A 25,238-nucleotide genomic window follows, 5' to 3' on the forward strand; every position below is an offset into this window, starting at 1 on the left:
AGGGTGGAGAAGCAGATGGGCACTTCTGTGTGCCCTGGCCGGAAATCGAACTGGCACGCCAGGCCAATGCTCTACCACTGAGCCAACCGGCCAGGGCCCTGAAATAGATGTTTTATTGAAGTCGTTGAACTAGGTTTTTTTTTGTTTGTTTTTTTATTGCAATGTAAGTAAATAGAAGTGGCGACTAAAGATTAAAAGATTATTTTTCCTAAAAAGCAAGAATGCAGTTGAAAGAGAAAAACGTTCGGGATGGGAGCGTCCTCCTAGCTTTGGCTCTTTCTGTTGATCCTGTGCACAAGCAGAGATCGTCCGTTCAGACTCACGTGGGATAAATAGCGCATTGAGGTGTTCCTCTTCCGTGAGCTTCCCGAGTTCACACCGAGGGTCGGGGCAGGGGTGGGTTGACCATACAACCATGCATCTTATTCAGCTTAAAAAAAAATCATACTACAGATACTTTGTATATAGAGTTCACAAAAGACTCTGTTGCAGGTGACACCTTACATGAAAGCACTGTGTAACTACTACAGATACTTTGTATATAGAGTTCACAAAAGACTCAGTGGCACATGACACAGTACTCGAAAGCACTGTGTAACTACTACAGATACTTTGTATATAGAGTTCACAAAAGACTCTGTTGCAGGTGACACCTTACATGAAAGCACTGTGTAACTACTACAGATACTTTGTATATAGAGTTCACAAAAGACTCAGTGGCACATGACACAGTACTCGAAAGCACTGTGTAACTACTACAGATACTTTGTATATAGAATTCACAAAAGACTCTGTTGCATGTGACACAGTACACAAAAGTACTGTGCAACTTGTCCTCCAAAGGAGCCATTGTTCGTCACCGCAGTGGACCGTTTCACTGTGGGTTGGCCCGAGCCCTGGTTTCATTTGTTCCTTCCGTTTGGTCAGTAGAAAAGGTTAGGTCTTCAGCGAACACACCTCTGAAAGATACCTAGCGGAGGATTGAGAATTGCCCCGAATTCACTCTTGGACCTGTTTTGTGTCCAACCAGGAAGGAAAGAACAACAGAATCCATTCTCCTCCTAGGACGTCTCTGAGAAGAAAGGGGAGTCATAAGGGATACATTGTATTTTTCCCGCATAAGTGCTGGCCTTGGAAAGAAGAAAGTGAGAACGAGAAGGAAGAATTTTGAAAATCAAATGTTTTCACCTTGACACTGACTGATCTAATCTTATGGCCAACGGTCAGAAATTCAAGAGGTACCCAGACTTGTGCCACTATGGAGTCAGTCTCCGTCGGTGACGCGGCCGTCATTTGATGGTGACATAGCAATCATTTCAACCAGTTCATTGTCCATGCCAATAACAGATAATTTGAGACCAAAAAAAAAAAAAAAAAAGATTTTGTACACTTTTAGCGCACAGTGATCACTTCCTAATTAGTTAATAATCCTCTGTAATCTAGTTTACTGCGAAATAGAAAGGGCTATCGGGTAATAGGGTCTTTCAGAGACAATAAACATTTTTTTTTTTTTTTGCTTTATATGTAATTTAAAAAAGTTAAATGTGCCATACAATGCTGCGTTTGGTAACTTTGGATTTTTATGGAATTCTTGTCCTCAAACAACACAAGGTTTGGCTGTTTTATACTTTATTTTATTTGTTTCACGAGTCCTGGTCTTTTAAGGACCTAGAGACATTCAAAAGAAGATTGTCTTTGTACATCGAGCCCTCTGCCCTCCGGGAGTCTGGGCCACTTTGGGGTAAACACTCGTCCATTCGTTCTTGACTCCTACAAGGATGACTTTGGGACAGATCGTGGAGGCAACAGCCAGCTGTGGAGAAGATAATAGAAATGTGAATTTTATGTCCACGTCCTCATTCTTATGGAACGTTTTTCCATTGATTTGAGAGAGAGGGAGGGGGAGGGAGAGAAACAGAGAGAGAGGGAGGGAGGGAGGGAGGGAGGGAGGGAGGGAGGGAGAGAAAAGCATCAAACTCCTCGTTCCACTTTACTGTCCCACTTAGTTGTGCACCTGTTGGTTGCCTCTCCTGCGTGCCCTGACCGGGGGTCAAACCAGCGACCTCGGTGCGGCGGGAGGGTGCTCTATCCACTGAGCTACCTGGCCATGGCCGGTATCCTCATTTTTATGTGTTAGCTCCAAAATTTAAAAGACACTGAGTGAGCCGCAGAGGACATGTGTCCAGGCAGGATTGGGATGTGGTCCCCGGGGGCCACTTGTCCCTTGGCAGCCAGGAGAGGCTCTGCGTTTGGTGCAGAAGTTACAGACACCCTTGGATGGGGGGAGGCGTAGTATGGAAGCTATAGAACCTTAAGAACCAGGTGTGGGCTTAAGGCCTCCCGGGGCATCGAGCCCAGGACACCCACACATCGGGCCAATGTGGGCTTCACCCTCCCGGGGGATCGAGCCTGGGACACCCACATGCCAGGCCAATGTGGGCTTCACTCTCCCGGGGGATCGAGCCTGGGACACCCACACGCCGGGCCAATGTGGGCTTCACCCTCCCGGGGGATCGAGCCTGGGACACCCACACGCCGGGCCAATGTGGGCTTCACCCTCCCGGGGGATCGAGCCTGGGACACCCACACGCCGGGCCAATGTGGGCTTCACGCCGGGCCAATGTGGGCTTCACCCTCCCGGGGGATCGAGCCTGGGACACCCACACGCCGGGCCAATGTGGGCTTCACCCTCCCGGGGGATCGAACCCGGGACACCCACACGCCAGGCCAATGTGGGCTTCACCCTCCCGGGGGATCAAGCCCGGGACAGCCACACGCCGGGCCAATGTGGGCTTCACTCTCCCGGGGGATCAAGCCCGGGACAGCCACACGCCGGGCCAATGTGGGCTTCACCCTCCTGGGGGATCGAGCCCGGGACACCCACACGCCAGGCCAATGTTCTACCGCTGAGCCGACTGGCCAGGGCCTGGAATGAACATTTAAAGTAAGCTCTGCCGGGTGGTCTTAACACCACTAATGAGAACCACGGCACCCAGTTGCTGGGTGGCATTTCTTGTCGACTGCAGCAGTCTCTGGGCCCCAGTCTGTTAAGTTAGGGGGGGGGCGGTCAGGCAGGGAGGTACCAGTGCTTATCGTTGTTAACACAGTCTTGATTATTTTAATTTTCGTAGTGGTTTTTTGTTTGTTTGTTTTTAGCTACTAAGCTGAATATTTGACTAACTTTCCAATAAGTGTGTATCACCTCTCAGAGAGATTATTTATTTAAGGAGAACTGTGTGAAGCCAGTATTGGCTCCTCCTCCACTTCTCCCTGATGACAGCTGTTCTCTCTTTTGGACAACTTGAGGCCAAGATAATGAGAACATCCTGTTCTGGATAAAACTCTTTTGAGCTATATTCATGTTCTATTGATCCTGTAACAAAGTGCCACAGATTTAGTGACTTAAGTAGCACATTTATTATCTGACAGTTCCAACACGGGGCTCAGCGGGGCTAAAATCAGGGTGTGGGTGGGGCTGTGTTTCTCTCTGGAGGCCCTGGGCAGGGGGGATCCTTTCCACGGCTCATTTGTGGTATTGACAGAATTCAGTTTCTTGAGGTGATAGGCCTGAGACTCTGATTTCTTTTTTATTTTTCTTTTTATCCACGTGAGAAGAGGGGAGATAGACAGACTCCCACATGCGCCATGACTGGGATCCACCTGGCAGCCCCCGTCTGGGGCTGATGCTCTGCCCCTCTGGGGCCAGCTGGCATCAAGCGCTAAGGCAGAGGCATGGAGCCGTCCTCAGCACCCGGGGCTGATGTGCTTGAACCAATGGAGCCTTGGCTGCGGGAGAGGAAGAGAGTGACAGGGAGAGAGAGAGAGAAGGGGAGGGATGGAGAAGCATATGGGCTCTTCTCCTGTGTGCCCTGGCCAGGAATCGAACCCGGGACTTCCACATGGTGGGCTAACGCTCTACCACTGAGCCAGCCTGCCAGGGTGAGACCCCCATTTCTTACAGGGCACAAACTGAAGGCCACTTCCGGCTTCTTGAGGCCACCTGCATTTCTGGGTTCCTGGCCCCTTCTCCATCTTCACAGCCAGCAGGGTGGGTCCAGCCCTCTGACACCTGGAGTCTCCCCTCCACCTCCTCCTCTGTTTCCCGTCTCCCGGCAGAGAATGTTCTCTGCTCTATGACTCATGTGACTCGACTGGGCCTGTCTGGGCATCCCGAGATAACCTGCCCGTCCCACGCCCTCGCCCTTGATCACGTCTGCAGAGCCCCTTCTGCCCTGTGAGGTCACGTGCTCGTTACACGTTCTGAGGACTCGGGTCTTGGGCACGTTGGGGGGAGTTATTACGGCTGCCACAGAGACGTTGTCTTCTCTGTTGACAAATAAGACGGCGGTGGTTCCGGTGCTGGTTCCGGTGCTGGTGGGGCTGCGGGCACTGACGTTGATGCGTGTGAGAAAATGTGATGAAAGTGGGTCGTTTTCTGTATCAGGGTCACCTCAGGGCCGGATTCCAGAGCCGGTCGTGTTGACAGGAATGTGTCGGGACTCTTGCGCACGATGTCTCGGGCTGACCTGCAGCAGTGCCCGCCTCTGTGTGTCTCCAGGGGAGCGATGCACGCGATGCCTGCTTCTCTGGTCCTTTTTTTTTTTTTTTTTTTTTTTTTTTCATTTTTCTGAAGCTGGAAACAGGGAGAGACAGTCAGACAGACTCCTGCATGCGCCCGACCAGGATCCACCCGGCACGCCCACCAGGGGCGACGCTCTGCCCCCCAGGGGGCGATGCTCTGCCCATCCTGGGCGTCGCCATATTGCGACCAGAGCCACTCTAGCGCCTGAGGCAGAGGCCACAGAGCCATGCCCAGCGCCCGGGCCATCTTTGCTCCAATGGAGCCTTGGCTGCGGGAGGGGAAGAGAGAGACAGAGAGGAAAGCGCGGCGGAGGGGTGGAGAAGCAAATGGGCGCTTCTCCTGTGTGCCCTGGCCGGGAATCAAACCCGGGTCCTCCGCATGCTAGGCCGACGCTCTACCGCTGAGCCAACCGGCCAGGGCTCTGGTCCTTTTTGATCCAGGAACGAAGGATGGATGTTGCAATGGGCACATCACTCTGCCGGGATATTTGCTCCTGGCTTCTGCCCACACACCACGTGCTCTGGGGCTCAACGCAGCTTTGTTCACGTGCTTCCAGCCGCTCCGGCTGTCCTTTTAAAAACTCTTTCTGCCGTGTATTCATAATAATACCTGTCTATGCCTGACCAGGCAGTGACGCAGTGCATAGAACCTTGGCCTGGGATGCTGAGGACCCAGGTTCAAAACCCCGAGGTTGCCAGCTTGAGCTCAGGGTTGCTGGCTTGAGCAAGGGGTCACTCACACTGCTGTAACCTCCCAATCCAGGCACATATGAGAAAGCAATCAATGAACAACTAAGATGCCACATGAAGAATTGATGCTGCTCACCTCTGTTCCTTCCTGTCTGTTCCTGTTCGTCTCTTTCTCTTCTTCTCTCTCTCTTGCTAAAAAAAAAAAAAAAAGAAAGAAAAGAAAAAAAATACAAGTTGATGACAAGTTATGACACCCGCTTATCCTCAGAGACATCGTCCAAGGTGCTCACAGGCGGAACCCACTCACGCTTCCCAGTCGCTGGACGGAGAGGATGGGAGGCGTGCCTGTCCAGGCCGGCCGGGCTTGGGGCTGGGTTCTGGGTTCTTCCCTGAGGCCGCTGCCCTTCCTCTCCCTCAGTCCACACGTGCAGGAAGCCCCTGCAACATCCTGGACACGAGGAGGCACTCAGAAAACCACGTGTCGAACTGATTTGAAGTTGTTAAACTTCAGCGGTTTGATTATGGTGTCCACACGCCCCAACCCTGTAAGGCATGTGTACTGTTTCCTTGCACCGTTGTTCATACAGGAACGGTGCTAGGAATGTTTAATTGAAAGTGAGTCAAACTGAGCCCTGGCCGGGTGGCTCGGTGGGATGAAGCGTCGTCCCGATGTGAGAGGCAGCCAGTTTGATCCCTGGTCATGGAGCATGCAGAAGCTGATCAATGTTCCTGTCTCTTTCTCTCTCCCTTCCTCTCTCTGAAATCAATCAGTAAAAAAAAATAAAATAACGATAAGAATAAAATGAGTAAAACTTGGATTTTTAGAGATGAGGTTTCTGGTTTACCTTTTACCAAAAATGTTAATTCATGTCTGGACAGATTACCTAATTGGAACGTAGGAGGCAAGGAACTAGGATTTTTATTTTCTTTTTCTTTGTGTTTGTATTTTTGAATCTCTAATTGATGTATAGTATATACAAGCACAAAAATGTACTAATCATAAGTGTATAATAACTTGATGAAGTTGCACACATTCTCCTACAAAACCAACACTTTGACCAAGAAACCAAAGTGATAATCCCATAACCCTCTAGTTATGACCACTAGTTGTTACAACCCCTTTCAAGGTTAATCGTTACCCTGATGTTTTAGAAGTTTGAGAAATGGACTATTTTTAAGACAAAGATAAAAAATTCTTTACGTATTGTGGAAATACTTCTTATGAACAGATCTGTGGGTTTACAGAGATTTTAAAAGTATGGCTTGTGCCCCAAAGGTGCAAAGATGGAACAGTAGGTTCTTCTCTAAGTGTGCTTGTTGTATCAAGTAGTTTAAGTCACACAAGCAACTCTGAATCCAGTTTATTATTTTCCAGTGTTTATTGAGTACCTGTAACGGCTCAAACAATCCTTTTGCCTTCACAGGCTGTTAAAACTGCACCATGCACTTGGCCCTGGTGGGTGACTCACATGACGTCATTTTCTACTGAGTTGTTAACTGAGATCAAATTAGTGCATTTGAGCCCTGGCTGGTTGGCCCAGCGGTAGGGTGTTGGCCTGGCGTATGGAAGTCCCAGGTTCAATTCCTGGTCAGGGCACACAGGAGAAGCAACCACCTGCTTCTCCACCCCTCTGCTCCTCTCTCTCTCTCTCTCTCTCCCTCTCCCTCTCCCTCTCCCTCTCCCTCTCCCTCTCCCTCTCCTCCCACAGCCATGGCTTGAATGGTTTGAGGAAGGTGGCCCCAGGCACTGAGGATGGCTCCATGGTCTTGCCTCAGGTGCTGAAACGGCTCAGTTGCTGAGTAATGGAGCAGCGGCCCCAGATGGGCAGAACATCAGCCCCAGACGGCTTGCTGGGCAAATCCTGGTCAGGGCACATGCCCGGAGCCTATCTTTCTGCCTCCCCACCTCTCACTTAGAAAAGAAAAATCAATACATTTTCACAGCAGACACTCAAGATGAAAAAACAGAACAAAACCAGTGTCAGCGGAGGCAGGAGCCACCATACCACTCATCGTAAGTGTCTACCATACTTCCCGGCACAGTGGACGTTGAAACTGCGTGAAACAAAATGCGGTGGATGAAATGATGGAGACGCTGGATGCAGGACGGTGCGTCCCCTCGTTTTCTGTGCAGGATCTGAGCTCGAGCGTGTGGGAGCCTTATTTCCAAAGGGAACACGCTGGAAAGCCCCTCCCTCACCAACACGAGCGCTCATTAAATCGCTCCTGGTGCGGTCACGACGTGGACAACTAACAGAAGTATGCAGGGCGTGTTTTCCAAAAACGCTCGATGAGATGGGAAACATCTTACGTGATAAAGTTAGCCAACCCAGGTGTCCGTCAGTGGACGAATGGATTAAAAAGCAGCGGTGCATACACACAATGGAATACTATGTGGTCGTGAGGAAGAAGGAGATCTTACCTTTTGCGACAACATGGATGGACCTGGAAACTATCATGCTAAGTGAAATAAGCCAGGCAGAGAAAGAAAAATATCATAGGACCTCACTCATTTGAGAAATCTAATGAACAATGTGAACTGAGGAACAGAGTTGAGACAGAGATGGGATCAAAGGGACCTAGAGGGAAAGCGCTCAGAGGGAAAGTAGAAGAGAAGATGGGATCAGAGAAGGGAAAGAGATTAATGAAAGTATATACACATGACACAGCGTTATAGAGAGCAGGACAGAAAATCCTGGAGGGAAGGGGGGACGGCATTGGGGGGGAGGGGACGTGGGGGGGCCGAGGGGGAATAAGAGGGTGGGGGGAGATATATTCGGTGGAACACTTGAATCTATGTAAACACAAATTAAAATCATAAATAAATAAAAAAGGAAATAAAGTTAGCTCACACCGTACAGGCTGGGGCAGCAGTAGGCTTACCGCGTGAGAATGCGAAACACAGCCTGTTCTTGTGGTGTGGGTTGTCAGTTACTGTGTTATTTTCCATGTGAAGGACTCTACACCTGCTGCTGCCCCACCCTGTCTGTTGAGAGACACCAACATGGTGAAGAGAGAACAGCGACGAGGACGTGTATTCCTGCACACGTGCAGAGAGAGAGGCTGGAAACTCGCCACGGGGTTCTGTCCGTTTCTGAATGGCGTGCTTAAGATCAGTTTGAATTTTCTTATTTTCCAAGTATTTTCATTTTATATATTACTTAAAAAACAATCAGGAAATAACCATACTGGATCCATTTTTTAAAAGGAGGCCTTGGGTATTTAATGGATAATTTCCTGCAAAGTGAAATTTTTTTTTTTGGGGGGGGGGACCAGAAACATCAAATACATGTTTGTATCACGGTGGCAGGGTCACAAACATCCATTAAGGGTTCTTTTTGAAATAGTGAATTTTTTTTTTTAAAACAGAGACAGAGAGAGGGGCAGACAGGCAGGAAGGGAGAGAGATGATAAGTGTCAATTCATAGTTGTGGCTCCCTAGTTATTCATTGATTGCTTTCTCACATGTGCCTTGACGTGGGGGGGGGGGCTCCAGCAAAGAGAGTGACCCCTTGCTCAAGCCAGCGACCTTGGGCTCAAGCTGGTGAGCCTTGCTCAAACCAGGTGAGCCCGCGCTCAAGCATGTGACCTCAGGGTTTCGAACCTGGGTTCTCCGTGTCCCAGTCCACTGAGCCACCACCTGTTCAGCCGAAATAATGGAATTTTTGATGCAAGAAACATTCCTCCAACTCTCTACGTAGGAACCTCAAACACAGTGTCATCTGCACCCCCACAATGTACTTTGAGCCTGTGTGGGAGCAGGCCCAGGGAAGAGCACCTCAGTGTCCCCAGGTAGCCCGGGTTGGACCGCTCGGACCGAATGTGTTTCCTTTTATCGGTGCAGAATTCTTCTCCCGGTATTTCTGCTTCGTGGCCCTCGATCAGCACCATCCCGTGGCCACGTGGAGCAGCGGTGAGCCCTCTTTAATACGGGCGCCTCTTAAATATTCAGTGCACGGGGTGTGTGCCTACTTGGAACAGTCATCGAGGTGTGATTTGGGTCTCACAGACAGCACCCAGGAAATTGGACTTAATAGAGTTTAATACACCCACAAAGTCACCAGCACACTCGAGATGCAAAACGTTTTCATTGCCCTCCAGAGTTTTGTTCACACCCCTTTACAGTCAGACCGTCCTTCCTTCCACCCGTCCCCCCGGGGACCACTGCTCTCCGTTCTGTCACCGTACACAGTGTGGTACATTAGCGTCGTTTTCTAGAATTTCATAGAGCTGGAATTAGACGGTGTGTGTACTTTCCTTTTTAAACTGGCTTGTAACACACAACACCTTCACTTTTTCTTTCACTTTGTGAAGCGGTTTTATAACAGCCGTTCATTACTTTTATGGAGCGACCATAAAAGGTGTTCCAGACTTCCTCCTCCAAGAAGTAACCATTCTGTGAGAGCAGATGAGGGATTTTTATATGTGAACTTGTTCTTGCCTTCCCTATGGAGTGGGAATGGGACGATTCCCCTCTGGGCACTCCCTGGCTTGAGCTCTGTGTAATTCTATACCATGTTTCCAGTTATCGTTCAAAGGTAATTTTGTACCTTTGCTTGAAATTAGTCCAGTGACTGTAAACAAAAGAAATTCAGTAGGGTTTTTTTTTGTTTGTTTTTTTGTGTTTTGGTTTTTTTTGGTTGGTTGGAGTAACATTGAACACAGTTTTCTGATTCTTTACAGGAATCCCAATGTCGTCTTAATTGCTAAATGATTGTTTCAAGTGGCGAAAACTAAGTTGCCACTTCAAAATTAGAATGGCAAAGATCTGTTAATAAAAATGTCAGACCTCACAGGGCAGCCCCGATCCACAGGGGAAGACCTGCTGGAGAGTCTCCGAAGGCTCCTGGGAGCATCCTGATAACACCTTCAGCACAGTCAGAATCCACGGAAATGCTGATGGCGCCTACATTTTGCCTCTTGATTTTTTTTTTTTTATAGTTCCAAACCACACCCATGTTGCAAATTGGCCTTTCTACTTGAGACCAAGTTCTTTTAGATTAAAATCTGCCCTTGCAGGCAGAACACTTCAGTGTGGAGTTGCTTGTTTTCTTTGGTCAAACGCTGAATTTGGCCGAGGACTATTTGGGAACAGACACGGTTTAGAGAGACTTGTGTTTTACATTTTCTGGATTTGTCGTCTTGGACCTCCAAATTTCAGGGGATAAGACCAGTGGAAGCAGGTATGCAAAATTTTCCTTTAAGTTAAGAGTAGTCTCAGAGTCTAGAACTGCCTTTTTTAATTTTTTTTTTTTTTTTAGTAAGATTGTTAAATTGAGATAAATACCCTCATGGTGTTTTTTGTTTGTTCATTTGTTTTCTAGGACATTTCTTGCTTTGGGGATTAGACTTTGCCTAATCAATGCAAATTGTAACTAATCGTGGTATAAAGATCATATAATCCTTAACTCTCTCTGTCGTTTTTTCTGATTTGAAGACAGCTTCCTTAACGCAGCACTTGTTAGGTACGACAAGGACTGTTTTGGTTTATTCGGGGTTGGATAAAAAAAAAGAATGTTCATGTACAGTTTTTGATTGAGCTTCGATCTTCCATTTAGAAGTGTGTAAAAAGCCTTAGGAAAACACAGATGTGACTGAACGTACTCTCTCTGTGCCGGCTAGAATGTAATGTATGGGGCATGGGTAATTATTGCTCCAGAGCCTGATTGTTACAGTCCGACCAAATGGCTCTCTTCTAGTCTGCCATTTAATCATGGAAAAGCAAAACTCCTGTTTTTGTTTTTTTCCTAAAGGGTCCCACTGGTGTATAAGACAGAGGGTGACAAGGACTGTCACCTTGCAAGGGGTGTGGGGAGACGGTATGCAGGCGTCTGAAGTCTGCAGAGGAGGTCTGCGTGGAATGAAGGCTTTCTCTTCCCGGTTGTTAAGAACCAGAATGCACATGGCTCTGGTTTGGGCTCTTCTGGCTCCCGAGCAGAGCTGTAGTCGCTGGTTTTATTGAATTGAAGGCGAGGCTGCAGACTTCCCAGAGAAAGTTTCCTCCGGAATAGTGTACAGATAAGCCCTCCCGCGCTGAGCGTTCATCCCCGCTTCTGAAGTTGACCCCCAGCCGCCATCTGTCCTTGCTCCGGAAAGCTGCCGCAAAGCCCGTCTCCCTTGAAGCTCTTTTCTTAGTAAAAGCAGAAAAGGAGCAGTTCCCCGCCCCGGGAAGCTGAGAAGGTCTTAAATGATGCATGCCCAGGAAACCTGGTCACCGACACCGCTGGTCATTTGCATAGGTTCTTTATGCCAAAGAGTGAAATACACTCTTCTTTTGAGTTTTCTTAAAAAGAAAAGGGCCGGCTCTTTTTTAAATGCAAGTTCCCCTCTGTCTGGGACCCGAGCTCTCAGACGGAAGTCCAAGGTGAAGACGTTCTCTACCTGCCCGGCTTTATTTAGGGGAGTCAGAATAGAGGGTGGCACTGGGGTGCTTCTCAGAGAAGCGGACACATCAAGACCGGTGAGCTCCGGAAAGTGAGTGCCGTGGATGAGTTTCACGTCGTTCTTTAAAAGAGAGAGAGAGAGAAAAAAAAGAAGCCAACCCTTTGTGACTCTCTCAGGAATCAGAATTCCCCTTCCTGTATCATGTCCAGACTCCAACAAAGGCCAGGCGGGTGCCGGTCCTGGCGCTAACGAACCAGCCTGAACGCTCAATTGTGTTCTCCCAGAGGACGGGGCGGGCGTAGCATTCCTTTATGATCCCCAGTTTGGATCAGTTTACTGGCCAAAGCATGATATTTGATTACCCTTATTGTGTTACTTTGCATAGCTACAAATGCTACTAATGGCGTGGCCTTTTCCAGCCGTTAAGAAAGTATGCGGTCATGCTGACCGCGAGGGTCACAGGGCTGTAGAAGACCCCCGTTGCTGAGGACCCCCTCAGGACCACGGCCCGGGGGAGTGGCCCTGGGCAGGGGTGCGCTGAAAAGCACAACTTATCCTTGCTTTTTTTTTCTTCCAAGTGCTGACTTGGATCTCCCGTTGCTGTATGTCTGGGCTTGAGTTGCTTTGAGAGTTATTCAAGTTTATTGACCTTTCTGATTACATCCTTCTACTGGGATTGATGGTTTAAGGGTTCCTTCACTGTTCTTCTCCCCCCCCCCCCATGTTTCCAACCCAATTCTCAGTCTCGCAGGATAGAAAAGACACTCTATTTAACTAGCAAAAAATGCGCTGTTCGCTAGGATTTCATAATACCCTTATGTAACATTTCACGGGACAGTGTCCGCCCAGGGCTCTGTTTATTGTCTGTCACAATGTAAGGCTGTAATTTGATTGTCTTGATCATTTTGAATTGTATGTCCAACTTGGTCACAGTTGCCTGGTTTAAATTTTTATTCTTGAATTTATTGATTGATTTTAGAGAGGAAGAGAGAGAGAGAGCAACATCAATCTGTTGTTCCACTGACTTACGCATTCGTTGGTGGATGCTTGTATGTGCCCTGACCTGGGATCGAACCCATAACCTTGGCACATTGGGAGGATGCTGTAACCAACTGAGCTACCCGTTTTCTTGTACTTGTAGTATGTTTTCCGTACGCAGTTTCTTGGCAGGCATCTCTGAAAGCTGCTTGCCCATTTGGTGAAGATAGGTTGGATATCAGCTCAATGATGTCATCTATTAATCTACTCACCAGGTAGGTGTGCATATAAACTGCAGGCTGTCAGATGCTGGTCATGATCAAAGGCATGAGGGTCCACTGTCCAGCCTGTGCTTTGTGGCACGTGCTGCTTCTCTCTTGGAGGGTCCCCTTGAGCTGTTTGTGTCATGGAATCCTTTGTCCACAGGACCAAGTAAGAAGGCTACTCCTGAAGATACATATGTTAGATATTTATAAGTCTAGTTTCATTCCCTAATATATTCCCCCCCCCCCCCCCAATATTTACTTCTGCCCTCCGGTGGAGATGGTTGTTCTTGGTGACTGTTGTCTTCTGGGTCCATAGGTGTGGCCTCACTTTTCTCAGCTGTAAATAGAGGGGATTGGACCAGATGACTTCTAAGGTTGTATTCTGAATTTTTACCCCATTTATTTTTAATATATATTGCTACATTGCATGTTAACTTATCCTTATAAGTAAGTGACTGTCACTTCTTGGAAGTCCTTTCTAAAAGGAATAATTTTTAGAAATATGAGTGACATATTAGGATATGCTTTTTTTTTTTAAGTGAGATGAGGGGAGATAGACTCCCGCATACACCCCAGCCCCAACTGAGATACACCTGGCAACTCCCATCTAGGGCCAATGCTCGAATCAACTGAGCTATTCTCAGTGCCTGGGCTGACACTTGAACTAATGGAGCCACTGGCTGTGGGAGGGGAAGAGAGAGAAAAGAGGGAGAGGGGAGAGAAGCAGATGATCATTTCTCCTGTGTGCCCTGACCTGGGGATCAAACCCAGGACATCCACAGTGGATAGGCTGATACTCTATCCACTGAGCCAACCAGCCAGGGCCCATTATTATTAACTAAAGGTAAAACCTCTAGCAAATTTGCCTGGAGACGCTTATCCTAACTGAATAAACAGACTTAAAGGGGAAATCCATCGCATTAAAACACATACACACACACAGAAACATTGTATCAGCTCATGAATGCTATTTTCAGATTCTGAAGTGAACTACAGCAAAATTTTCTAAGACTGTAGGAGTCGGGCAGAGTCAAGGCAGTTGTGTGTGGCAGGTCCAGAGTGCTTTCCGGAACCTCCCCTTTTATGGAGGAGGGAAAATGTGGACCTTGACTCTGTGGTTTTAATTATATGACTCAAGCACGTACCAGCTGGGTGGTTGGTGTGGGGCAAGTTACTCAGCCTTCCTGAGCTGGAGTTTCTTTACTAGTAACAGTAGCTTTTCTTTCTCCATTTAGGAGTGGTTCTCAGGGTTAAAAATAAAGTGTGTTGCCCATCGGTTCACATCACCCGTACAGAAGGTTGTGCTGTCCGTTCCATGTTTGTGCAGGCGCGTCTAGGCTGGTCTGCTGCATCCACCCCGGTTCACGCTGGAGCCTTTCACTCCGGGTGCTTTTTATTTAAGCCTAAAAACAGATTCCGACACACATCTAAGCTTTTCCTGTGCGTTCCCAAATTGAAATGTTAACTTAGGGGAGTGACTACGTCATTTGCTTTAGAAATAGGTTTTCACCTATATATTTTTTTAAAACCAGGTAAAGAGGACGGTTAAGTAAAACATATTGTGGAAAGAAGGACCACTGTATGCAGTTGTGGGATGTGCCCTAATGCACTATGCTTCTGTTTCAACTTCCTATCGTATTTTTAATTATAAAATAATGAAATGTGAAAAGGAATAATGTAATATAGACTCCTATTTTTCTCTCTCTAGCTTGAAGAAATGTCAGCAATTTGCCTTTTATTTTGTATATCAGCTCTTTATTTTCTGTGAGGAATAAGACCCTGGAGATCTTGCCGGCCTCCCCCCCACCCCCCCCCCCCCGCCAACAGTCTTGAGGTTGGCACATGTTAATTATTCTTCCCATCCATCTCTGTATTTTCCATGAAAATTTCCATTAATAACAGAGAACTATTTTATTTTATTCATTTCAGTGAGAGAGAGAGAGAGACAGGGACAGACAGAAAGGGAGAGAGATGAGAAGCGTCAACTCATAGTTGCAGCACCTTAGTTATTCACTGATTGCTTTCTCATATGTGCCTTGACTTGGGGAGCTCCAGTCGAGCCAGTGACCCCTGACTCAAGCCAGCAACCTCAGGGTTTCGAACCTAGGTCCTCAGCGTCCCAGGCCGACGCTCTATCCGCTGCGCCACCTCCTGGTCAGGCATGGAGAACTATTTTAATGGGTTGAAATGTTTACAAATGATACCTGCTGCACATCGTTGCCATTTAACCCCTTTCCAAGATTTTCTCACATCCGTACAGATGATCTTCTTCACCTGAACTGTTGTGCAGTGCTTCACGAAATGCAATATATTCTACAATTATCTAGTTTTCTGATATCAGGCATGAAGGTGGTGTACAAACTTTTGATCCTGTAAACAGTGCTGTGCTTTTGACCTGTATTTTGGCATACATGGGGTAAGCAAAAGTAGGTTTACAGCTGTGAGTATGTGGAAGTTTATTCTCGTGTTATTATTGATTGATGATTCCATTTTTTATAAGGACAGGTGTAAACCCGGTTTTGCCAATCCCCTCTATTTGTGTTGAAGTTTCTCCTGGATCAATCCCCAGCGGTACAACTTCGGGGTGCAGGGGACGCAGGTCATCACCTCTTCCAGGTGGACCAGTTTGGAGAGCAGTGTGCAAACAAGAGCTGCCGATTCCTTTTGTCTCTGGCACAGTTCCTCATTTTTGTATGTTTTCAGCTCTCTGCAGTGTTGATTATTACGAAGACTGGTGCTGTTACTATTTTTTTAATTATTATTTTCCAAGTTGAGAGGAGAGGAGATAGAGAGACAGACTCCCGCATGTGCCCTGACCAGGATCCATCTGGAAACCCATGTCTGGGGTCGATGCTCGCAACAGAGCTATTTTTAGCACCTGAGGCTGGAATTTCACAGAGCCATCCTCAGTGCCTGGGGCCAGTGCACTCAAACCAATGGACCCATGGCTTTGCGAGGAGAAGAGAGAGAGAAGAGGGAAGGAGAAGCAGATGGTTGCTTCTTGTGTGCTCTGACCGGGAATCGAACCTGGAACATCCACACACTGGGTCGATGTTCTCCCCCTGAGCCAAACCCACCAGGGCCCCTTTTGATAGTTTTAAGATGTGTTTAGGCCCCTTGCCTGATTGTGTTTTCATACAAGAAAAAGGCTGAGGAGGAGGGCTGGGCCACTTTCTTGGGTGAGTCCACGGAGCTGGTCGGTGAAGCTGCCTTTGGAACCCAGGGCCAGTAGTGATTGTTTCAGCGTTGGCACAAACACGCCTCCCTCACCCAGACTGCCTGGGGGTGGTGTCAGTCAAACACGAGCCATGACTTCCGTGTCTCTGCAGCTCATTTCGGAATGAGATGGCTTGCCGTCTTGAGTGCATTTGATTTGTTGAAGCCCCTGTAGCAAGGAGAAATCCTTAGGCGTCAGAATTGAGGTGTGTGAGAAACATCTTTATTTTCCTGTGACAGTGTCGTTTCTGTCAGGAGTACCCAAGTCGGGGAAGGCTGCTCCAGTCCTCACGGGGTAAAACTCAGTCACTGCAGGCTGAACCCGGCCGTCTTCCCTGGGTGGTATTTTCATGATCAGCGTCACGGCATGGCTATGAGGTGTATGAGCTGAGGGGTTTGTTTCCCTAACACCCTCGTCTGGTCCCTGGATGTGGCCGTCCCTCCCGGCAGACATCTGCTCAGGTCTCCGATTTCCTGCCTGGCCTGTGGTCCTGGTGGTGTCCACTTCACGAAGTGCCCGAGTCCCCTTCAGATCCAGTTGGTTTCGTGGTGGAACGGTGGTGGGTGCGGGAAGGGGGGGAATTGTACCACAGAAAGTTACTCTTCGGTAGGCTCCTCTCGTCATACCTGAGATGCCACGCTGTCCCTTTCTATCACCATGTGTCCCTTAAACACGTTCTGTTCTTTGTGTCTGGGCCACACCAGCAACTGTGTGACCCTTTAAAAATTATCTTATCATTTTGAACATCTCCTAACATTTTTCTGCTGAACGTTATTGGTCACATACACAATACAAACATTGCTATTTAAATTTCTATTTATGTCCCTTATGGCCCCTGGAATGCCCGAGCCAGGTAGGTGACGGAAGGAGGCTTGACTTGGGGTGGGGAACACACAAAACCATATACAGGTGATGTATTATAGAATTGTGCACCCGAAAGCTATGTAATTTTAGTAACTAATGTTACTCCAATAGAGTCAGTAAAAAATATTTGTCACTAACCCCGCTCTCCAAAAAGAAATCTGGATGCTCTCCTGAATGAATAAATGAATGAATTTAAACGGTTTGAGTAGCCTGGCCTGTGGTGGTGCAGTGGATAAAGCATTGACCAGGAGCGCTGAGGCCACTGGTTCAAAACCCTGGGTTTGCCCAGTCAGGTTGCCCAGTAGAAGCAACTACGACGAGCTGATGTTTCCCACCCTCCTTCTCTCCCTCTCTCTCTCTCTCTCTCTCTCTCTCCCCCCCCTAAAATTAATAAATAAAATCTTTAAAAAAAAACAAATGTTTTGAGTACAGAAACTAAATCCAGTATGTCTTCTATATCAGCTCCTGTGATGGTTAACATAAATAGTGCTGAACACTGAGCCATCGTGAAGTATTGACTTAATTGAAAGGTCATTTTGTGTCAGTGATTCTACATGTGTTTCCAGTGTGCAGGGAAGCCTAGAACAACCACGTCTGCTGTGGACCAGTCATTGAAAATGAGGCAAGGCCCTGGCCGTTTGGTTCAGTAAGTAGTAGCGTGTCGGCCAGGCGTGTGGATGTCCTGGGTTCGATTTCCAGTCAGGGTACACAGGAAAAGCAACCATCTGCTTCGCCCCCCTTCCTCCTTCTCTCTCTCTTTTCTCTTCCCATAGCCATGGCTCCATTGGTTCCAGCACTTTGGCCCTGGGTGCTGAGGATGGCTCTGTGGAGGCTTCTGCCTCAGACACTAAAAAAATAGCTCGGTTTTGAGCATGGCCCCAGCTAGGCAGAGCATCAGCTCCGGACGGGGCTTTGCAGAGTGGATCCCGGTGGGGGCGCAGGCGAGAGTCTGTCTCTCTTATCTCTCTTCCTCACATTTAGAAAAGAAGAAAAAAGAAAAAAATTAAAAAAAATTGGAAGTGATGTAAGATGTTGATTAAAATTACCCAGCAGAGTTTTATAGCCCAGGGAAGGGAAATAAATGGATGTGATTATACACGTAGTGTGTCAGAGATGAGAAGCCATAAAATGCCAGAAAAATAACAGCCCTGGCCATTGGTTTTTGACAATGTGTCTGGGTTGTAGGGCGTTTCGTGAGACATCACCGTGGATTTATTCTAGTAGGACATAAGGTTTACCCCTTTCTTTTTACCAAAATTCTTTCTGTCAGGCAGGAACTAGTCACTGTGCCTCTTCCCTCTTTTCCTCGTCTTCATCTCCTGTCTATTATAAAATTAACATATTTAGAGTCTTTGTGAAAATTGTGCAGCTATCTAGAGAAAAAAAATCGTCCGCAGTCCCACCAGCCTCGCTCCCAAGACACCTCCTGTTCCCATTTTTACACGTCCTGTTTCCCCTTTGATTTTTTTCTAAGTGAAAAGACACATATGTGAAAATTCCTTCCTTTTTCCGATTGATAATGAGGGTCAGGGATGGATTCTTCAGGTCCCTAAATAAAGTACCACACAGTCTCAGCTCTTGAAAACAGTGTTTTGATGTATACGTGTGTAAAAAACCCGAAAAACTTCCAGTTTAGACTGACGTGGGTTTCGGAGGGTCAAGTTCAGACCCTGACAAGGAAACAGGCTGGGGAGGAATCCGCTGCTCAGGTGGACCAGGACCCAGGTGGACCAGGACTCAGGTGGACCAGGACCCAGGTGGACCAGGACTCAGGTGGACCAGGACTCAGGTGGACCAGGACCCAGGTGGACCAGGACTCAGGTGGACCAGCACTCAGGTGGACCAGGACTCAGGTGGACCAGGACTCAGGTGGACCAGGACCCAGGTGGACCAGGACTCAGGTGGACCAGGACTCAGGTGGACCAGGACCCAGGTGGACCAGGACTCAGGTGGATCAGGACCCAAGTGGATCAGGACCCAGGTGGACCAGGACTCAGGTGGACCAGGACCCAGGTGGACCAGGACTCAGGTGGACCAGGACCCAGGTGGACCAGGACTCAGGTGGACCAGGACCCAGGTGGACCAGGACTCAGGTGGATCAGGACCCAGGTGGACCAGACTCAGGTGGACCAGGACTCAGGTGGACCAGGACTCAGGTGGACCAGTACCCAGGTGGACCAGGACTCAGGTGGATCAGGACCCAAGTGGACCAGGACTCAGGTGGACCAGGACTCAGGTGGATCAGGACTCAGGTGGACCAGGACTCAGGTGGATCAGGACCCAGGTGGATCAGGACCCAGGTGGACCAGGACTCAGGTGGATCAGGACTCAGGTGGACCAGGACTCAGGTGGATCAGGACTCAGGTGGATCAGGACCCAGGTGGATCAGGACCCAGGTGGACCAGGACTCAGGTGGATCAGGACCCAGGTGGACCAGGACCCAGGTGGACCAGGACTCAGGTGGACCAGGACCCAGGTGGATCAGGACCCAGGTGGACCAGGACCCAGGTGGATCAGGACCCAGGTGGACCAGGACCCAGGTGGACCAGGACTCAGGTGGATCAGGACCCAGGTGGACCAGACTCAGGTGGACCAGGACTCAGGTGGACCAGTACCCAGGTGGACCAGGACTCAGGTGGATCAGGACCCAGGTGGATCAGGACTCAGGTGGACCAGGACTCAGGTGGATCAGGACTCAGGTGGATCAGGACCCAGGTGGATCAGGACCCAGGTGGACCAGGACTCAGGTGGATCAGGACTCAGGTGGACCAGGACTCAGGTGGATCAGGACCCAGGTGGACCAGGACTCAGGTGGACCAGGACCCAGGTGGATCAGGACCCAGGTGGACCAGGACTCAGGTGGATCAGGACTCAGGTGGATCAGGACCCAGGTGGACCAGGACTCAGGTGGATCAGGACTCAGGTGGACCAGGACTCAGGTGGACCAGGACCCAGGTGGACCAGGACCCAGGTGGACCAGGACTCAGGTGGATCAGGACCCAGGTGGACCAGACTCAGGTGGATCAGGACTCAGGTGGACCAGGACTCAGGTGGATCAGGACCCAGGTGGACCAGGACTCAGGTGGACCAGGACTCAGGTGGACCAGGACCCAAGTGGATCAGGACTCAGGTGGACCAGGACTCAGGTGGACCAGGACCCAGGTGGACCAGGACCCAGGTGGACCAGCACTCAGGTGGACCAGGACCCAGGTGGACCAGGACTCAGGTGGACCAGGACCCAGGTGGACCAGGACTCAGGTGGACCAGGACCCAGGTGGACCAGGACTCAGGTGGATCAGGACCCAGGTGGACCAGGACTCAGGTGGACCAGGACTCAGGTGGATCAGGACCCAGGTGGACCAGGACCCAGGTGGACCAGGACTCAGGTGGACCAGGACCCAGGTGGACCAGGACTCAGGTGGATCAGGACCCAGGTGGACCAGACTCAGGTGGACCAGGACTCAGGTGGACCAGTACCCAGGTGGACCAGGACTCAGGTGGATCAGGACCCAAGTGGATCAGGACCCAGGTGGACCAGGACTCAGGTGGACCAGGACCCAGGTGGACCAGGACTCAGGTGGACCAGGACCCAGGTGGACCAGGACTCAGGTGGACCAGGACTCAGGTGGACCAGGACTCAGGTGGACCAGTACCCAGGTGGACCAGGACTCAGGTGGATCAGGACCCAAGTGGACCAGGACTCAGGTGGACCAGGACTCAGGTGGATCAGGACTCAGGTGGACCAGGACTCAGGTGGATCAGGACCCAGGTGGATCAGGACCCAGGTGGACCAGGACTCAGGTGGATCAGGACTCAGGTGGACCAGGACTCAGGTGGATCAGGACCCAGGTGGATCAGGACCCAGGTGGATCAGGACCCAGGTGGACCAGGACTCAGGTGGATCAGGACCCAGGTGGACCAGGACCCAGGTGGACCAGGACTCAGGTGGACCAGGACCCAGGTGGATCAGGACCCAGGTGGACCAGGACCCAGGTGGATCAGGACCCAGGTGGACCAGGACTCAGGTGGACCAGGACCCAGGTGGACCAGGACTCAGGTGGATCAGGACCCAGGTGGACCAGACTCAGGTGGACCAGGACTCAGGTGGACCAGTACCCAGGTGGACCAGGACTCAGGTGGATCAGGACCCAGGTGGATCAGGACTCAGGTGGACCAGGACTCAGGTGGATCAGGACTCAGGTGGATCAGGACCCAGGTGGATCAGGACCCAGGTGGACCAGGACTCAGGTGGATCAGGACTCAGGTGGACCAGGACTCAGGTGGATCAGGACCCAGGTGGACCAGGACTCAGGTGGACCAGGACCCAGGTGGATCAGGACCCAGGTGGACCAGGACTCAGGTGGATCAGGACTCAGGTGGATCAGGACCCAGGTGGACCAGGACTCAGGTGGATCAGGACTCAGGTGGACCAGGACTCAGGTGGACCAGGACTCAGGTGGACCAGGACCCAGGTGGACCAGGACTCAGGTGGATCAGGACCCAGGTGGACCAGACTCAGGTGGATCAGGACTCAGGTGGACCAGGACTCAGGTGGATCAGGACCCAGGTGGACCAGGACTCAGGTGGACCAGGACTCAGGTGGACCAGGACCCAAGTGGATCAGGACTCAGGTGGACCAGGACTCAGGTGGACCAGGACCCAGGTGGACCAGGACCCAGGTGGACCAGCACTCAGGTGGACCAGGACCCAGGTGGACCAGGACTCAGGTGGACCAGGACCCAGGTGGACCAGGACTCAGGTGGACCAGGACCCAGGTGGACCAGGACTCAGGTGGATCAGGACCCAGGTGGACCAGGACTCAGGTGGACCAGGACTCAGGTGGATCAGGACCCAGGTGGACCAGGACCCAGGTGGACCAGGACTCAGGTGGACCAGGACCCAGGTGGACCAGGACTCAGGTGGATCAGGACCCAGGTGGACCAGACTCAGGTGGACCAGGACTCAGGTGGACCAGTACCCAGGTGGACCAGGACTCAGGTGGATCAGGACCCAAGTGGATCAGGACCCAGGTGGACCAGGACTCAGGTGGACCAGGACCCAGGTGGACCAGGACTCAGGTGGACCAGGACCCAGGTGGACCAGGACCCAGGTGGACCAGGACCCAGGTGGACCAGGACTCAGGTGGATCAGGACCCAGGTGGACCAGACTCAGGTGGACCAGGACTCAGGTGGACCAGGACTCAGGTGGACCAGTACCCAGGTGGACCAGGACTCAGGTGGATCAGGACCCAAGTGGACCAGGACTCAGGTGGACCAGGACTCAGGTGGATCAGGACTCAGGTGGACCAGGACCCAGGTGGACCAGGACTCAGGTGGATCAGGACCCAAGTGGATCAGGACCCAGGTGGACCAGGACTCAGGTGGGCCAGGACCCAGGTGGGCCAGGACCCAGGTGGGCCAGGACCCAGGTAGACCAGGACCCAGGTGGACCAGGACTCAGGTGGATCAGGACCCAAGTGGATCAGGACCCAGGTGGACCAGGACTCAGGTGGACCAGGACCCAGGTGGGCCAGGACCCAGGTGGACCAGGACCCAGGTGGACCAGGACTCAGGTGGATCAGGACCCAGGTGGACCAGGACTCAGGTGGACCAGGACGGCTCTGTTGCTGTGAATCACTTACATAGAAATTCTTGGCTGGAAGTGTTGGGCTGCTCATTCCGAATGAGATCCTTGGCATTACACTTAGTCACGGTCGGGACCGTTCTCTCCATAATATCCTGTGACTACATAATAGGCTGCACTGACTGTCCCACCTTGGAGATTCAGGTGGTAGGGCAGCTCTGGTCGGGAGGTGGTGGCAGCCTGTGTAACCTGAGAGACCGAGATGGGAGGGGACGTGTGGAGACCCTGCTATGAAGGCGATGTGTAACTGAGGGGCTGGGCTCCGCAGACGCCCCGGGGAGTGGATCCAGCCCTCCCAGGGATTGTGAAGCCTGTGGCCTCAACTTCCTTACTGTAAAATGGGAACAGTAATATTACCGGCCTTGTCCCACAGTGAAGATGAGGAGAGACGGTAGATACCATGTAGAGCAGGACTCGGTCTGTGGTGAGTGCCCACGAATGTGTATTATTGCTAAAGAGGGTGTGTGCGTGTGTGTGTGTGTGTGTGTGTGTGTGTGTGTTGGGGGGGGGTCTTTCTTGCCTTCTCTGGACTGCCATGGGGCCTGGGAGCTGTGTTCTGTGGTTTTTTTTTGGGGGGATGGAGAGTTTGGGGGAGACTTATGAGTCTTGTTTCAGGAGCTTTGACTGGGAGAAACAGGTGCCAGTCAGAAGAAGACCGTTAGGAAGACGTGCTCTGCATTTACCCGGCAGTCAAGATTTAAACTCTTAGCTTTGCTCCCTGCGACCACAGGCGCCATGCAGGAGGCGATGAACCTAGGACGAGGATTCTCTACGGCTGCGGGTCCTGTCCTCGTAGGATTCCCCTGACCACAGAGATGGGCACGGGGCCCGAGCTCTGTCCATGCGGCTGGCGTCCTGGGAATGAGACTGTCAGTCACAGGTGGGGGTGGCCGAGGCAGCGGGAAACCGTCCTTCCAAGTGGCACGTCCCAGTTTCCCCTGGGGGGCCCCTTGCAGCTGCCTGGCACCTGTGCTTCCAGAGCCTGCGTGTCAGGCTCCCTGGAGTCTTTCAGCCACCCCCCAGCGCCCTTCTCAGTGTGTTCCTTTTCTGGGGAGAATATTGTCAGAGTCAGTTGTGGGGTTTTTTTAAATTCAGTGAGAGGAAGGGAGGCAGAGACAGACTCCCGTAGGCGCCCCAACTGGGATCCACCCGGCAAGCCCACTAGGGGGCGATGCTCTGCTCATTTTGGGGCTTCGCTCTGTTGCTCAGCAACTGAGCTCTTCTTAGTACCTGAGGCAGAGGCCATGGAGCCATCCTCAGCGTCCGGGGCCAACTTGCTCCAATGGAGCCATGACTGCAGATGGGGAAGAGAGAGAGAGAGATGTGAGAGGGGGAGGGGGAGGGAGGGAGAAGCAGATGGGCGCTTCTCCTGTGTGTCCTAACCGGGAATCGAACTCAGGACATTCACATGCCGGGCCAATGCTCTACCGTTGAGCCAACCTTCCAGGGCCTGGAGTTAATCGAGTTACATTAACTGGAACAAATACCAAGGAGAGTAAATGTTTTCATTGTCAGTGGGTAAAAGGGACATAGACAAACCCAAGAAGTCTTGGAAGTCACAGACAGTTCCTCCTTCGAGAATATGGCTTGCACTGAGAGTGTCCCTTGTCTTCTGAGGTGCAGAGGAAGGGAGCTCTTGACCTAACTGAGTGGAGAAGGGGAGACTGGCAGGCGTCCCCAAACTACGGCCCGCGGGCCACATGCGGCCCCCTGAGGCCATTTATCTGGCCCCCAGCCACACTTCCGGAGGGGACACCTCTTTCATTGGTGGTCAGTGAGAGGAGCACTGTATGTGGCAGTCCTCTAACGGTCTGAGGGACAGTGAACTGGCCCCCTGTGTAAAAAGTTTGGGGACCCCTGCTATAGGCTGGCCAGCACTGGTCTGTTCCAAATGCAGGTGCTGGCCTGCAGGAGTCTCTGGAGATGGTGGGGGTTGTTGCTCATGTGGCAGAGATGGAAGGTGCTGTAATATGATCTGGATACTTTTCTGTTTGTTTGTTTGATATTTCTAAAATAAAGTTTTCTTTAAAAAAATTATTTTTAAATTACAGTTGACATACAGTATCATATTAATTTAATTGGGCATACAAACATAGTGATTAGACATTTATAGAACTTACGCCAGGGGTCCCCAAACTTTTTACACAGGGGGCTAGTTCACTGTCCCTCAGACCGATGGAGGGCCGGACTATAAAAAAAACTATGAACAAATCCCTATGCACACTGCACATATCGTATTTTAAAGTAAAAAAACAAAACGGGAACAAATACAATATTTAAAATAAAGAACAAGTAAATTTAAATCAACGAACTGACCAGTATTTCAATGGGAACTCTGGGCCTGCTTTTGGCTAATGAGATGGTCAATGTCTGGTTCCATATTTGTCACTGCTAGCCGTAACAAATGATATGACGTGCTTCTGGAGCCGTGACGCGTGCGTCCCGCATCACCGGAAGTAGTACTGTATGTGAGCGCTGCCACGTACAATACTCCAGGAGCACAGAAATCCACATCCTGTGCTCCTCTCACTGACCACCAATGAAAGAGGTGCCCCTTCCGGAAGTGCGGTGGGGGCCGGATAAATGGCCTCAGGGGGCCGCAGTTTGGGGACCC

The 25,238-nt window shown here is 50.5% G+C and overlaps 1 protein-coding gene across 2 annotated transcripts in view; it reads left to right on the forward strand.

The window, feature by feature from the left end:
- The window catches only part of PLS1 (plastin 1), a 114,035-nt gene that overhangs the window by 20,305 nt on the left and 68,492 nt on the right, over window positions 1-25,238 (forward strand). The window contains exon 1 of one of the 2 annotated variants that reach the window (XM_066241277.1): window positions 10,283-10,454. The exons of the other annotated variant lie outside the window; for it this stretch is intronic. The gene's annotated coding sequence lies outside the window, so the exon portion shown is untranslated. Of the gene's footprint in view, window positions 1-10,282; window positions 10,455-25,238 lie in introns of those variants that run through there. 2 annotated transcript variants of the gene reach the window in all.

Source organism: Saccopteryx bilineata, chromosome 8 (assembly GCF_036850765.1).
Source record: "Saccopteryx bilineata isolate mSacBil1 chromosome 8, mSacBil1_pri_phased_curated, whole genome shotgun sequence".
Classification (NCBI taxonomy): Eukaryota; Metazoa; Chordata; class Mammalia; order Chiroptera; family Emballonuridae; genus Saccopteryx; species Saccopteryx bilineata.